Consider the following 16,549-nt stretch of genomic DNA (forward strand, 5'->3'; position numbering starts at 1 on the left):
GCTGTGTCTTCCTGGGAAAATTACTTAACCCCAATTGCCACCTCCTTACCACTCTTTTACCTTAGAACCAATACTCAGTATCAATTCTAAGATGGAAAGTAAGGGTTTAAAAAAATTCTACATCATGAAAGGGGGAGTCCACTCTATAAGAACACAGAATTTAGTAATGAAAGGTAAAGTAATCTCTTCCCTCCTATGTACAATAAATGAATATGTAAGGCCCATTAACCAATAAGAGATAAATTATCATCATCATTTCTTTTTGTGTCATGATTAATCTAAAATAGCATTTAGAATTATAGTAGGTCCTTCTATTTCCTCTGTCTCTTTGATTTTGATTGTTATCATTTTTGGAGAAATCAATTTGTTGTTTGAACCTACAGAAACGAATAATGCATCTCTGCATTACAGCATTGAGACAGAGACCATCCTATTAGATGGAATTGTTATCATCACAGGATTGATTGGCCTTCAGAGACTCTTCATTCTTCTTTCCTGCCTTCAGGTTCTTAAGCTATCTGAGAGAAATGAATCTAACTCATGTGTACGAAGCTCAAAAGCAGGATTGCACAAATATAATTTCATTTTTTATAAATTAGAAAAACCTCTAAATCATAACACATATTTTCAAAGAATCTGAATATTTATATTATTTGTTTTTTTCTAGAAACAAAAATTCATCCATCAGCACACAAATTAAATTTTAATTTGACCATTTCTTTGGTTTATAAATTCAGATTTTTATCCTCTTTCCTTTTCTTTTTTAAAATATGGAATGCTTTATAAATTTGTATGTCATCCTTGAATGGGACCATGTTAATCTCTCTTTTATTCCAGTTTTAATATATGTACTGCCAAGCAAGCATCCTCTTCCAGTTTTAATCCCCTTTTTCTATTGCATACAACACTGGTATCATTCATTCATTTGTTGACATTCACATTGATTCTATAATCTCTTTGGAATTTTGCCCCTCTTATTTGTAATCATCATAATTTTGTTTTCCTTCTAGAAACTCCCATAAGCTCTTTCTTCATATGCCTGCTTGCCTCATTTCTTCCCTACTCTGGCACCTGTCAAGTGATTCCTAAATTCTCTGGCTGTCACACAAATGAATGTCAGGGATGGCTGGGTTCTTGGATTTAACCATAGACTTATAAAACACCTAACATATTATACTTTTTTTAATCCTCATATTCCACCTTAGAATTAATACTATGTATTGTTCCAAGGCAAAATAATGGTAAGGGCTAGATGGTAGGGGTTAAGTGACTTGCCCAAGGACACACAGCTAGGAAGTATATGAGGTTCTATTTGAACCTAGGACCTACTGTCTCTAGACCTGGCACTCAGCCCACTGAATCTCCAACCTGACTGCAATACATTATACTTTGAATGATTCTCAATTCTTTGATCTCACATATGAATTTGATTGTTTACAATGTCTGTGACCAACTCTTATTTCTTTCTAATTTTGTATTTATACAATGTCCATCCCATTTTTATCTTTTTAAAAATTCTCTGCTCTTAGAGCCAGAAGAACATTGTACACAGAGACTGATACACTGTGGTAAAATGGAATGTAATGGTCTTCTGTACTAGCAACAATGCAATGACCCAGGACAATTCTGAGAGATTTATGGAAAAGAATGCTACCTGCATTCAGAGGAAGAACTGCAGGAGTGGAAACACAGAAGAAAAACAACTGCTTGAACTCATGGGTTAATGGGGACATGATTGGGGAAGTAGACTGGAAACAACCATACCAATGCAACTATTGATAATATGTAAATAAGTCTTGATTGATGACATAGGTTAAAACCAGTGGAAATGCGCATTGGCCTTGGGCAGGTGGGGGTGAAGGGGGTGTGAAGGGGAAAGTAAAAACATGAATCATGTAAAAAACAAATAAATGAATGAATGAATTTTTAAAAAGATGAAAAAAATTATCTGCTCTTCAGTCCATATTACAGTCTTTCTATTATCATGTGTGAGATTCTGTAAGGAAAGTATTTTTGCTTTCCTTTATATCTCCAGTCAGTCCATCAATCAGTAAACATTCATTATCCTTCCTTATTAAAGTGAATGACCACCTATTAAGTTCTTAGTATAAACTAGGATTGATTGGATGAAATCTCCTGTGTGAAACCTTCTTCAACCTTAAATGGAGAATTTATTAAAGGAATAAAATATGTGGTGCTGAGAAAGATCCCCTTTTCTATCTCTATAAATCTGGAAGTAATTTTGTTCTTACAAAGACATCAGCTTGACAATCCTCAAAAACGAAAATCTTTTTATCTCATGAACTGTACACTTGGCTCCAAAAAAAATTCCCTTTTGCTGAGACCAGTCTAATTCTCCCTACTACAGCAGCACACTTGAGTTGGATTCAGTGTCAGAATTTGTTTCTGAGATGGTAACAATCTCCCCAGCTTTATAGTACCCTTCTACTAATGTTAGCCCTGGAATTTCTAGACTAGAATTAATTTACTACCAGTTCTATGGATGCCAGGAAGGATACCCACCAAAACTCTATCTTAGGTCCTCTTCTTTTTTTCCCCATATGCTCTCTCACTAAATCATCAAATCTTGTTCAACTATCTTCTCTATAAGTGACTGTCAAATCTATATAGCCAGCCCTTGCCTCTCCTAATCTCCATTTCCATATCACCAACTTCCTTTGAGATATCTTGAACTAGATTCCTATAGACAACATGTCCAAAATCAAACTCCTTATCTTTTCTTCAATCCCTCCTTTCTTTCCAGTCACTCTATTGTTATTGAAGGTACCACTATCTTTCTAGTCACCCAGGCTCAGGATCTCAATGTCTTCCTGATCTCTTGAGTCTCACCCTACAAGTCAATCTACTGCCAAATCTTTGCATAAGTCCTCCTCTCTACTCACATAAGCATTACCCTAATTCAGGCCTTCATCACCTCTTAGCTGGACCACTACAATGGCCTTCTAATTATTCATCCTTCCTCCAGTCTTTGCATTCTCTAATTCATCTTTCACACAGCTGTCAAAGTCATTTTTTAAAAGCATAGTTCTAATCACATGCTTGAAAGAGTTACCTCCAGAATCAATATAAAGTCTTCTGTTTGGAATGTAAAGATCTTTCTTTCCTGGTCTTTCCTACTTTTCCAGTGCTTTTATTTTACTCTCCTCTACATACTCTCTGATCTAGCAACAATGGCCAAGTAAATGATCCTCACACATGACCCTCCATCTCCCATCTCCATGCTAGCATTGCCCCTGCCATGTCTGTTTTTCCACCTCTGCCTCCTGACTTCTCTGAATTCCTTTAAGATTCAAGCCAAATTCTACCTTCTGCAGGACACCTTCCCAAATTTTCAGTTGCTAGTGCCTTCTCCCTTTGCAATTACCTTCTTACTCTGTACCATATATCTTATCTTTATCTGGTTATTTATCAGCTGTCTCCCCCATTAGAAAAGGAGCTCCTTGATGGCAGAGACAGTTGTAGCCTTTATTTGTATCCCCAGAACATAGCATTGTGTCTGCCACATAGTAAGTACTTAAATGATTTAATTAGTTCAATTGTGAAAGAATCTCAAACCTTAAAGCAACATTTTTCATCTCATCCAGGAGCCTATCAAATAACAACACATGGACAGGAGTGGAAAAGAGCAGGAAGGAGAGAAGAGATAAGCTAGAACTTAATCTTTCTCTAGATATGGTAGAATTATTTAATTCAACTTCCTACACCCCTCTAGAAGTATAGTTCTGCTTGTAGGGTGGTCTCCTGGCTTGCCAATATCATAACCATTAGAATCCAAGGAACTAAAATCAAATTGGACCAATTTTGAGGATGGAATGAACCAAACAGTCATAGACCTCTCAGGGCACTTCCACTAAGAAGGTTATATGCACTAGTGCTTCCACACATATAAACAATCCCTTTCATCACTGCTTAAGAATATAACCCCATTACTTTACATTTTCTTGTGAGTGGCAACTTCTATTTTATGTCATCCATATAACCCAACATGTCAACATTATCCATAAAACTGAAATGCAACAATGAATATTTACACTCCCATAATAGTTAAAACACAGACCTTCAATCTTCATGTAACTGTAGTTGTCTTCTACAGTCTTCCAGCACTGAGTAAAACAGGTACTCAATCATTACTGATTAGTCATGTCTGATATCACAGAATTTTAAAGATTCTACAGAATAAGTGAAAAGGAGTGTGGTATAGTGGGTGAGGGCTGGCCTTGGAGCCAAGATCTATTTTTAAATCTTGTCTTTGGTAGACACTAGCTATATGATCATTAACAAATCACATGACCTCTCAAGCTCCTGTATTAGTTCCTAAATCAAGAAAGAGTCACCATTCTGCCTTGGAGGAGAAAGTTTCCACACTGTGAGTCACCAATCTGGACCAAAAATAACAAGAATAATTATATAGAATAAATAATTCTGAACATTCAATAAAATTCAGACATCTGAAAATTCCCTTGAGGGACTATGATCTATGTAAAATGTCATCATACTAAATATTTTCTACATTATTATTTAAAACTCAGGCCTTCATAACCCAGTGGAAAGCAAAAGGATTCCAAAGCAACTCTGACCAGTTCTCAATTATGGCATTTCCCCTATGTCTACCTTCCTTAAAATTCCCTGGGAAAACTGCTAACACCATTATGAGATATATCACTACTGATGGAAATGACCTCCATAAATTATTTGAAGGTTACTAATTGAAATATACTACTTGGATGTGATATCTGTAATTTATTCAGTACAAGGAGGGTAGCTGTGTTTCATATCAAACTGGATTTGGCTCCATGCACAAAGCTTACAAATCTCTAGTGTCAAGCTCGTGTTAAAGTTCCATTTGTTTGGGAAAGATTTGAAGAGCATGAGTGAATAAAGGAGAGTAGGTCCAGATGTTCAGTTTTAACCCAGGTGTGGTACAGTTGGCCTATTTGGTGATGACGGATTTTCCAGAACACAGGAAGTAGCACCTGTGCAAGATTACACACAGATTTAAACTCGCTACAAAGTGGACTGCCTTCTGTCTGATCTTCTCTTAATTGCAGAGGCTTGTACAGAACTCAGATGAAGTTGGTTCAAGCATAAAACTTTGCATGGACAGACTATAGTAATGTCTGAAAATTATTTTAAAAGTATGGGATTAGGGGAAGGGACTCAAAAACATAGTTTGACCTTCTTAACTCAATAAATAAATAAAGGGACAAGAGAGAACAAAAAAAAACCCATTCAAAGACCAATTAATTAGCAAAGGCTACTTACTATCACCAGACTCTCTCTCCTCTCAGAAAGAACATTCAACCTATCAGTAGAACCTCCTATCAATGAAATGTCCAACTAAGAGTAGCATGACAACATGAAAGTAGGAATTCCCAGGAATCCAACAAGCCTTTGGTGGTGTTCCACACAGAACATACCACTTTACTGCAAAGACCTGTTGAAGTCTCCGGACTGCCTTGTTAAAGGAAAAATCTTCTAGTAAAAATGCACAGCACCCTTTTTCCCCCCTGGATATCATAAACAGATGGCAGCCTCCCGTTGTAAGGCATTTTTGATTCAGTGGTCGTCACATATTACTTTAACAGACAGTTCCTGTCTACAAAGAATAGCTAACATTTGTAAGATGAAATAGCAACTCAAAAGGCTTTTTTTATATGTCCGTAATGAGGCGATATTTAAGCATCATTAAAAATAAATGGCTTTGAAAATCTGTTCTTAGCACTTTCAAGGTGAGTTCTGGATCTAAATCTCCTATGGCTCATGATTTTGCAGTAATGAACATACAAGAGTTACAGTATACACATATATTTTTTTAAAAATTCTTTCACCATCCCAAATTCTAAGGACCATTTCTTTTTCATAAACTACCCATTTCTTTCATTCATCAGATTATATGCTTAGAACTGAAAAGGATCTCAAAAATCTACCTAGTCCATTGATTTGACAGATGTGAAAACTGAGGCCCAGGGATGTTGTGATTTGCCTAAGATGCTATAAGTAGTAAGAATCAGATCAAGGGTGTGGGGGATGCAGGACCCATTACCTTAGCCAAAAATCCAATGAAGTTGGTCAACCCAAGATAGACCTGTGCTGAGGGAGAATATTACTTTTTAGGGTGAATTCATAATAAAGTAAGTACTTTCCAAAGTCAGGAAAATAAATAAATTATTTACATCTTTACATTGGGTCACAGATAATAGATTTATAGCTCAATGAGCCCTTAGAAGTCAAAGAGTCCAATCCCTCATTTCACAGATGTCCAGGGTCACAGAATTAGTAAGCATGTTCATAGTGGCAGGATTTGAACCCAGGATAACCTGCCTCTAAATCCAGTTCCCAAGCCACAATAGCATCATAACGCTATCAAGATAAATTAAATTATATTCTTGAGGGCAACAACTACTCATTTCATGATCTACAAAGAAATCCCTCTAATTCATTAGTTAGTTGACTCATGGATAAAATTTGAATGCCATATATAGTAATACAGATCTAATCTTTCAATTCTTGGCTCCAATTTAAATTATTCCATTTTCTTTCAAATAAAGTCATGGGATCATAGATTAAAAGCTTAAGGTATGATTTTGTTCAACTTCGTTTACAGATGATGAAACTGAGACCCAAGCAGGTGAAGTTACTTATGCAAAGTGATACAACGAGGAAGGACCAAAACAAACAGCACTCAAACCCAGGTACTGTGATTCAAAATCTGATGTTCTTACCATAACATACTATCAGTCAAAAATGTGATGCAAGTATGTGTCACGTCTTTCCTCTTTTTCATCATACCATAATAAGTTTTAGAGCTGAAAGGGCCCTTTGAAGTCAATTAGTTGAAACCTTTCTGATTCAAACTGAGAACAGTAACAGATTCTATTAACATAATTAACTGTATGTATAGATACTCAAATAATGTAACTTAAATAAAATAAGTATTATATTTAATATATTAATATACTAATAATATTAAATATTAAATTAATTAATTAATGCCTATATAATATGATAGCAGCATAATATATAATGGATATAATATAATTAAAATATTAACATAGATTCCAAAATAGTGAGTAGCACCATGAGGCAGTAAACTTATATTTATTTAACAAAACCATTTGGTTTCATTTCCATTGTCATGAAAATACTAAACATTGAAAAATTCATTCTAGTTTGGCAAGCATTTATTGAGCATCTATGAGGTGTCTAGAACAATATTGCTTAAGATACAGTAAAAAAAAAAAAATAAAGACCTTAGCCTTAAGGAGTTCATGATCCATGAGATGAATCCCCATATACACAGAAAATATATTCAAAATAAATACAATGTAAGTCAAGAGACACTGTTGTTGTTTGTCCTTCATTTTCAAAGGGGACCAGTGACATCACAGTGATGTTTTGTCTTTTGCACTAATTGGGTTTAAGTGAGGCAGAATTAAACAAAGTCATTGGCCTCACTTTCTCTTTCAGAGTCATTGAAGTCCAGTGGCAAGACAAAAGCTAAGATGACTGCAGGTAGCTCAGGATGCAGTGGATGCCCTAGGCTTCTTTTGTGTCTGACCAAGCTCTAAGCACTCCACAGCCTCTGCTTTAGTCACCTTCGTGGCTATTGGAACAAATTATTCTCCTCCACCCATTCTGCCCAGGGAAGTCTTCACATGCCTGGAGTAGGCGGTTCCCAAACTCATCAACAATTTGGAGGCTGTCAGTTACCCTTGACCCGGTTTAGCCCATCTGCTGAGATGATTTTACCAGGCTATGGCCATTGTCCTTACCACAGTTTCTTGGAGCCCCAGGTGAGAGCTAGACACCAAAGGAGGAAAGGAGCCCTGGAAAGGGTTCAGCAAGCCCTCCCACCAGAGGTGCCAGTCTTCCCTGAATACTCTGAACACCCCTAAGAGACACTAATGACTGAGGGGATCAGAAAAAGATTCATAAAAGAATAGGTGCTTGAGAAGAGAAAAGGTAGCAATCACAATAGGCAGAAATGAGGAGAGAGTGCTCCTGAAAGCCTTCCCTATGATTATAGTATCCAGAATAATGCTGAGAGAAACACAGAGAGGGGGAAAAACTGAGAGAACTAGCTATTTAGACCCTTAACCACTATTCACTTTTCCATACTTCTTCACACTGCATTGTGAGTCTCACAAAGAATGGACCAGTCTGCCCAGAAAACTCAAGTGCTGAAGACTCCAGGGAACCATATGGCCTCCTCAGAAGATGGAAGAAGTTGAGGAATGGGAAAAGTATCCAGGACTATCTGGAAGCCATATGAACCAGAACCAAAAGCAAGGGCTTATGAATGGGATGGTGGCATGAAGGAGTTCCCAGAAACATAAAGGAATTCTGGGACCATGCCTCCTGGACACAGAAGAGGAGTTCCTAAATAATATCAAATTCCTGGACCAAAAAGAGGAGTTCTTGGGCCAAAAAGGAGCCAAAGCCAAAGAGAAGCAACTCAGAGTTGACTAGGATTAGAATGTGTTTCATTCTAATAAAAAAATCACATTTTTAATATTTGTCATAAATGCAGATAAGTGAGGTTTTGGTTACTTACACCTGAGTCAGTTCAGTGTTAAACTTTCAACCCACAAAAAGGGAGTTCCTATCATGTCTTTTGCTCCTTTTGATCTAACTGATCCCCAATTCTATTACTTCTATGACTACCTACTATTTTCTATGTACCTTTTATTTTCTGACCGACAGGTATAGACATACAGGTCTATAAAACAATCAGGATGCATTTCTCTTTAAGCTACCTAGGTCTTTTTTGCAAAGATTTCTCATGAATTTAATTTGCTATTACCTGAACTCAGCAACCTTATTACTAAATGATAAGTTTGTGTGAATAAATTTAATATATTTTTCTACTTTTGAGAAACATTACCTTTAGATACACTATTAAACTACCATGGTGCAGTGGAAGGAATCCTGAATTCAGTCAGAAGATGGCTTTGCTACCTATTATCTGAGTAATCTTAAGGGAAGGAAGGAAGGAAGGAAGGAAGGAAGGAAGGAAGGAAGGAAGGAAGGAAGGAAGGAAGGAAGGAAGTTTAAATGCCTGCTATGTATACTATAGTAGCCACATATTGACTTAGAAAACTACAAATTAATATTGCCTATACTTATTACCTATTAATATTACCTGTTTTATATTATATTATTTTTTGTTAAATATTTACCAATTACTTTTTAATCTAGTTCTAGAGCACTGGGGAGTTTTGTGGGCTGCTTGCATCCTGAGGGACCATAAGTTTGATACCTCTCATTTAGGGACCTTTTGCTATGCTGGTTGACCCTTTCAAGATATTTCCCAGCTTAAAATCTTGTTCCTAAACTGAGGCCCCCAGAAATTAACTCTGTACTCCAGAAAAGAATTGACCAGGGCAAAGTGCATCACTGATCTCATGTCCCTAGTGATAGACATTATATATTCCTTAATGCCACCTAAAATTTAATTAATTTGTCTGGCTATGATATTATACTGCTGATTCATCTTGAACTTACAGTCCATTTAAAAACCTCAAAGTTTGTTTTCAGTTGAAAAGCATCTAGTCATTCCAATGAGTCAGCTATAGTACATTGGGTATAGAACTAGTTTTTAGTGACAGAACCATGACTTAAATACTGCCCCATATCAGTTGTCAAGGTAAGTTTAGAACCTTTTCTCCTAGAACCTCTCACAGTATATATATCAAATTGTGGTACAGATCAACCCAAACCATCCTGAAAAATTCACCTCTACTTAGCTGCATGACCTCAGCAAGCTCCTTAACCTCCCTAGGGCTCATTTTCCTCAAAAAAAAAAGGAAGGTATTGGACTAGATGGTCTCTAAGGTTGCTTAAGGCTCTACATCTAGTACTTCTGAGGTTACTTCTTTGAACCCAAGTATAAAATGGTTCATAGTCTTTACGAGTTACTATCATTAAAACATTCAATACCCAGAAGCCAACCTGGATATAGAGCTTCTCCAGACTCAGCTAGGTGGGTTCTTGGGGACATATATTACAATTCATCACTAGGTCAATACTAGAATAGAAGCCTTTCCAAAATGGCAGTATTCACCAGAACTTATGCTCAATTGGCCTAGACTTTGAGATCCAAAGGTCACTCCCAGTCTGCAATGAGTCATCAGAGTAAGACTTTAATCAACTAGAGGACATTGTTGAAAAAATTTCTACATTAAGGATAGAATATTGCAATCTAGACAGTACATTTCTCCTGTCAGAAGACCCTTAAGATGCCCAAATGAACTCATCGTGACAATGAATATAGAAGAGAATGAAAGAATAATGATTCAAGCAATTAGATGGTAACATGGATAGAGTGTTGGAGCTAAAGTTAAGGAGACTTGAGTTCAAATCCAGATTCAGTCTCTATCTGCAACCTAGGGTAAATCACTTAACATCTATCTGTCTTAGGTTCTTCCCGTGTAAAATGGAATGTACTTACTTCTCAGGTTGTTAGGATAAAATGGCAAAATATTTGCAAATCTTAAAATACTATTTAAATACTAAATATTGCCACCATTATTATTATTGCTTTTTTACAGCACAAGGACAACCTATGAACACTCAAGGGAAGAATTATTTAATTGGGGTTTGAGAAGCAGAATGCATTTCTATTTGAATTACCTGGGTCTTTTTTTTTTATTTCCTGAATACCCTTTTGCCTTGCCAAGGGAGATTAGCCATCTAGTCTACTAGGAACCTGAATTTTAGAGAGAGATACCATAACTAGAGTTCAGATAAAAAGCAAAATGAAAGATTATAAGTCTGCTTTTTAAAATATAAATATGTATGGATATATGTCTTTTTTCTTTGTGACTTTCAATTCAGGATAGAAAAATAAATATGGCATTAATTATAAACACATTAGAAATCTACATATAACAAATACCACTTCATATTATCCTGAGAGTCCCAACCTTCCTTGAATCTCTCATAAGAGAGCATAGAATTTACCTTCTTCTTCCATCTCCATCACCATCTCATTTCCCCTGTCTTTTTTTGTTTTATTTTGTTTTATATACATGTAGTTATATACATGTAGATATAATTTTAACCAACATTTTCTGATATTTTGCAATCCACATTCTCTTTCTCCATCCCACTCTTCCCCCTTCACCAAGACAGAAGGTAATATGATATAGTTGCACATGTGCTATCATGCAATACATATTTCCATGTTCATCATGTTATGAAAGAAGACACATATCATTTATACTAGAGGAAAATTCATGAAGGAAATAAAGTAAAGAATGATATGCTTCCATCCACAGTCAGACTCCATCAGTTCCTTCTATCACAATGGATAGCCTTTTTCATGATGAATCCCTTGGTGTTGTATGGATCCTTGCATTATTGACAATAATTAGTCATTCACAGTTGATCATCATTCATTATTGATATTACTATGTACAACATTCTCCTGGTCCCGCTCACTTTACTTTGCATCACTTTATATGTATTTCCAGGTTCTTTTGTGCTTGTCCTGTTTGTCATTTCTTATGGCATAATAATATTCCTTTATCATCATATACCACAACTTGTTCAGTCATTTCCCAGTTGATGGACATGTCTTTAGTTTCCAGTTCTTTGCAACCACAGAAAAAGGTGCTTTATTTGTGTACAAATGTTTCCTTTTCCACTATTTTTGATCTCTTTGGGATACAGATGTAGTAGTGGTATTTCTAGGTCAAAAGTTAGTCATAGGGTTTATGACCCTTTGGGTGTAGTTCCAAATTTCTCTCCGGAATGGCTTTATTAGTTAACAGCTCCACCATCAATATATTAGTGTCCCAACTTTCCCATATCCGTTCCAGCATTTATCATTTTTATTTTTTGTCATATTAACCAGTCTTTTAGGTGTGAAGTGGTATCTCAGAATTATTTTAATTTGCATTTTTCTAGTTAATAGTAATTTGGAGCATTTTTTCATTTGACTAAATATAGTTTTAATTTATCTGAGAACTACCTGTTCACCTTTGACCATTTGACAATTGAAGTGTTCCTCAGATTCTTATAAATTTGACTGTTCTCTATATATTTGAGAAATAAGGCCTTTATCAGAAACACTTCTATAAAAACAATTTCCCCAGTTTGTTGTTTCTCTTCTAATCTTGGTGGCATTGGTTTTGTTTGTGCAAAATTTTTCAATTTAATGTAGTCAAAGTTACCTATTTTGTATCTTATGTTTTCTACACCTTATTTGGTTATAAATTCTTCCCTTTTCCATAGGCCTGACACTATTTTGTGTTATTCTAATATAGCATCACCCTTTTTTTCTAAATCATGTATCTCTTTTTACTTTATCTCATTATATGACATGAGATATTGGTCTATGCCTAGTTTCTACCATACTGATTTCCAGTTTTCCCAGCAGTCTTTGTCAAATAATGAGTTCTTCCAAAAGTTTGAATTTTGGGGTTTGTCAGACATTAAGTTATTATGATCATTAGTACTATGTGTTGAGAAATGCTGATGATTTATGTGGATTTATTTTATATCCTGCAATTTTGTTAAAGCTGATTATTGTTTCAATTAGTTTTTTGATTGATTATCTAATACTCTCTAAATATGCCATCATATCATCTACAAAGAGTGATAGCTTTATTTCCTCATTGCCTATTCTAGTTCCTTCAATTTCTTCTTCTCCATTTGCAATCTAGCATTTCCTGCACTATACTGAATAGTAGTGGTGATAATGTGCATCCTTGATCCATTCCTGACCTTATTGAGAAGCTTCTAGCTTATCCCCATTACAGATAATGTTTGGTAGTGGTTTTAGATAGATGTTATTTATCTTTTTAAAGAATTTTCCATTTATTCCAATATTCTCTCATGTTTTTCTTAGGAATGGGTGTTGTATTTTGTCAAAAGCTTTTTCTGCATTTATTGAGATAATCATGTGTTTTCTGTCAGTTTTGTTTTGGTCTATGGTTTTCTTTTTCTGGTTTTTCTCTTCCCAATTTCAGTATCAACATGATAGTTGTGTTATAAAAGGAATTTGGTAGAATTGCTTCCCTTCTTAAAATGTTTTTCTGTTCCATGTTGCCCCACATTAATGTAGAGCTCTCAAGTTTTTTTTTCTCTCCCTCATTTAGCCCCTGTTCCACTCAGAATGATGTACTCAAGAGGATACTGAACATGAAGACAGAAAGATATGAATTCATATCCCATCTCAGATTCTTACTATTTGAGCCTAGGCAAGCTGCACCTCAGTTTCCTCATCCATAAAATAAGGAAGTTGAACTGTATGGTGGAATGGTAGGCTTGGAATTAGGAAGGCTAGACTCAAACACTTACCAGTTGAGTAAGTCACTTAACCTGCTTGCCTCAGTTTCCTCAACTGTAAAATGGGGATAATGATAGTACCTATCTTCCAGGGTTGTTATGGGGACCAAATAAGTTAAAATTTGTAAAGCACATAGCACAGTGCCTGGCACATAATATGAGCATAATAAATACTTGTTTTCTTCTCTGTTTCTTTCCTTCCTCTCTCTCCCTTTCTTCCTTCCCCCTTTTGTATGTTCTCTTCCCCCTTCCTCTCTTCATTCATTCATTCAATCTTTCCTCATTCTTCTTCTCTTCCTACTTCCATCTCTTATATCCTTTTTTCCTTTCTTTCTCCTTCTTATATCAATGAAATCATAGGTCTGGTCTCTATTCTTAGACCTACTTTACAGACTCTGAACTGAACAAAATTAAATTAATTACACCTGAATCATGCACTCAGGAAGTGTCAGAAGCAGGATTAAAACCCAGGTCCTCCTGACTGTAATTCCTATGCTCTCCCCTCTCCATACTACTCCCTCCATAGCTCACATCTACATATTTAACACGGATTATCTCATTTTATTCCCACAGCCAACCCATGGGATAGGAAGAACAAGTACTACCACCTCATTTTATAAGTAAGGAAAAACTCAGAGATTAGATACCTTGCCTAAGATTTGAGATCCAGGAAATGTAGACAAGGCTCAAACTAATATCTTCTGTCTCCATGCTCAGGGACTTCTCTACTACACCATCCTTACTTACTCTTTAACAATTCAATAAGCCAAATGGAAACTATGATTAGTTTCTATGAATAAGGGGTACCACTACTGCCCCTGCACAATGCACAAAGCTTTCCCTCCAAAGGAATTGTTTCAGGGCATGAAGATGCATTTTTGCCCAGTTAAGAGGGTTCTGGATTTGGAATATAATGACCAGGTTTCAAATGCTGGCTGTTCCACTTACTACTATCTTGGGCAGGTCACTTAACATCTCCAGTCCTCTGTTACCGCATTTCTAAAATGAAAGTGAATGGCTTCTAAGAACCCTTCCAGGTCTATTTTGATAATCCTACAACAGATACAATAACCTATATCCAAAAGGGTTCAGTTCATCTAGAGTCTATATGGAAAGCTTGAAACAACATCACAGAAAAGATACTCTTTGAATCATTCAAAGTAATCCTCATCCTGGTTCCACCTACCTATAAAACTTGATAATCTTCTACTCCCCACCATCTACCCTTTTCTTAAGCTTTTCTTCACCAGCCCCCAGCAATGCTCTGTTCTCTGCCACATCTGCACCTGTCCTTCTACCATTGCCCCTTCTTTATTTATTTCCATTCTACTCATCCTTCAAGGCCTAGTCTCTTTGATCATTTCCTCTTCTGTTCTAGCCCATACTTATTTCTCCCTTCTATATATTCACATAGATCCTTTCTCACCGCCATTCACTTTAACACTTAATGATATTTTATGTTCTTTTTTACACATATAAATTATATATTCCCCCTCTCCCAATTAATGATAACTGGCATTTATATCATGCTTTAATATTTGTCAAGCACTTTACAAATACTTCACTTGATCGTCACAACAATCCTATGAGGTAGGTACAATGACTATTCCCACTTTAAAGATGAAGAAACTGAGGCAGACGGTAATTTACACAGTTACCCAGATAAGTGTCTAAGGTTGGATTTTCATTCAGATCTTCCAGATTCAAAATCCAGTGTTCTATCTACTGTGCCTCCTGGCTATCTTTCTAACAGCTATATAGACTGTGAGCTCTTTGAGGTTTCATGTTTTACTGACAATGGCCTACACAACGCCAGCACATTGTGGATGCAAATTAAGCATTAATTGAATTAAGTTTCATTAAATCAAGTGTATCCCTGCCCACAGTCTACGTTAGCCAGTGTGAGAAATAACTAGAGGGTCTTCGATGCCACTAATGGAACAATAAATCTGTGCCAATGTAGTAACGACACAAGCCTTGCTGAAAGCCACAGACAAATAGATTTTTGGTTTTGCAAAAGCCTGGACTGCTATTTGTATAGTAATAGTAATGTGGGGGGTGAGGTATGAGGGGAGAAAGAAGTGAAGAGGGGTGAGAAGCATCTTAGCTCTGTCTTTCCATTTGTCTTCAATAGTCATTCCTGTGCTGAATCATCTGTAATGCTAGCCAACTTCATTCACTGAGTTGCTATGAAGCTTTGTTATCTCTCTAAAGTTCTGATAAAATATCTGAAATCCTTTGGTTCCAAATGCTGGCCAGGTTTCTTTTCTAAGTTCCCAGCTCCTCTGCTTTTCCAAATTCCAGCCTGTAAAGAAAGAAACTCCTCCCATAAGGCTACCTTTGGGAACTCGTGAAAATTCCCACACAAGCATTTGCACATGAGTAAGCTAATTGGAGCTGAGGTAAGAGATTCATCCAAGAAAGGAAACAAGAAAGCTTCTCAATACTGATGTCCTTAAGCACTGTCCATTGCCCTTTGCTCCCAGGGGAAGTGGATAAGTGAAGATGAAAAGAGATCTATTTAACTCACTGAGGTGTTGTGTCCTCACACTTGGAAGGTGGTCTTGGATTGTCTTAGATTGGAATGAAAATGCCATAGAGAACTGTCTCCCATGAAACACATCCCTTTCTTCTCAAGTATTTTGGCTGAAGAAGGGGAGCTTGTGGGTGAGTCCCCCCTCCCTCCATGGTTTGGGTCTTTGATCACTTGGATCAAACACAGACCACCTATCAGCCTTCCTACTACTACCATACGTCATCCGCATTTTCAATATTTGTATCGTAATCGCTACCAGTCATTGCAGGGGAGATAAAAAAGGGATTGTAATTAAACATATGATTGAATCCAGACATTTTAATCATGTCCTCTATCTATTTCGCAAAGCAGGCCTGCCCAGGCTTTTTTTTTTTTCCCAGCAGTTCCCTGGAATCGCCTTAGGATGACAATTTGCATGCTAACTGAATTCATGGACCATGCAGATTACACAGGGCCATCTGTTGCTGATTGTTTTGGTCCTCTGCTTTTCAGACTCAAATATGAAAATACAGAAAGTAAAAGGCAAATTATAGTGCCTGGGGCAAGAAAGCAAATTAATTGTATTCTTTTTCTTGTCTCTCTCTCTCTCTGTCTCTTTGTGTGTGTGTGTGTGTGTGTCTCCTCTCTGTCTCTCTGTATATCTCTCTCCTCTCTCTCCTTCTCTTTCTTTCTCCCCTCTAGGTTTCTGTCCCTCTCTCT

The 16,549-nt window shown here is 36.5% G+C and overlaps 1 non-coding gene across 1 annotated transcript; it reads right to left on the reverse strand.

The window, feature by feature from the left end:
• Positions 1 to 764: 764 nt before the first annotated feature.
• On the reverse strand, positions 765 to 866 carry LOC123232768. The gene has a single exon (XR_006505276.1). It is a non-coding gene; the product is annotated as a U6 spliceosomal RNA (small nuclear RNA).
• Between the last annotated feature and the right edge of the window lie 15,683 nt (positions 867 to 16,549).

Source organism: Gracilinanus agilis, chromosome 1 (assembly GCF_016433145.1).
Source record: "Gracilinanus agilis isolate LMUSP501 chromosome 1, AgileGrace, whole genome shotgun sequence".
NCBI classification, from domain to species: Eukaryota; Metazoa; Chordata; class Mammalia; order Didelphimorphia; family Didelphidae; genus Gracilinanus; species Gracilinanus agilis.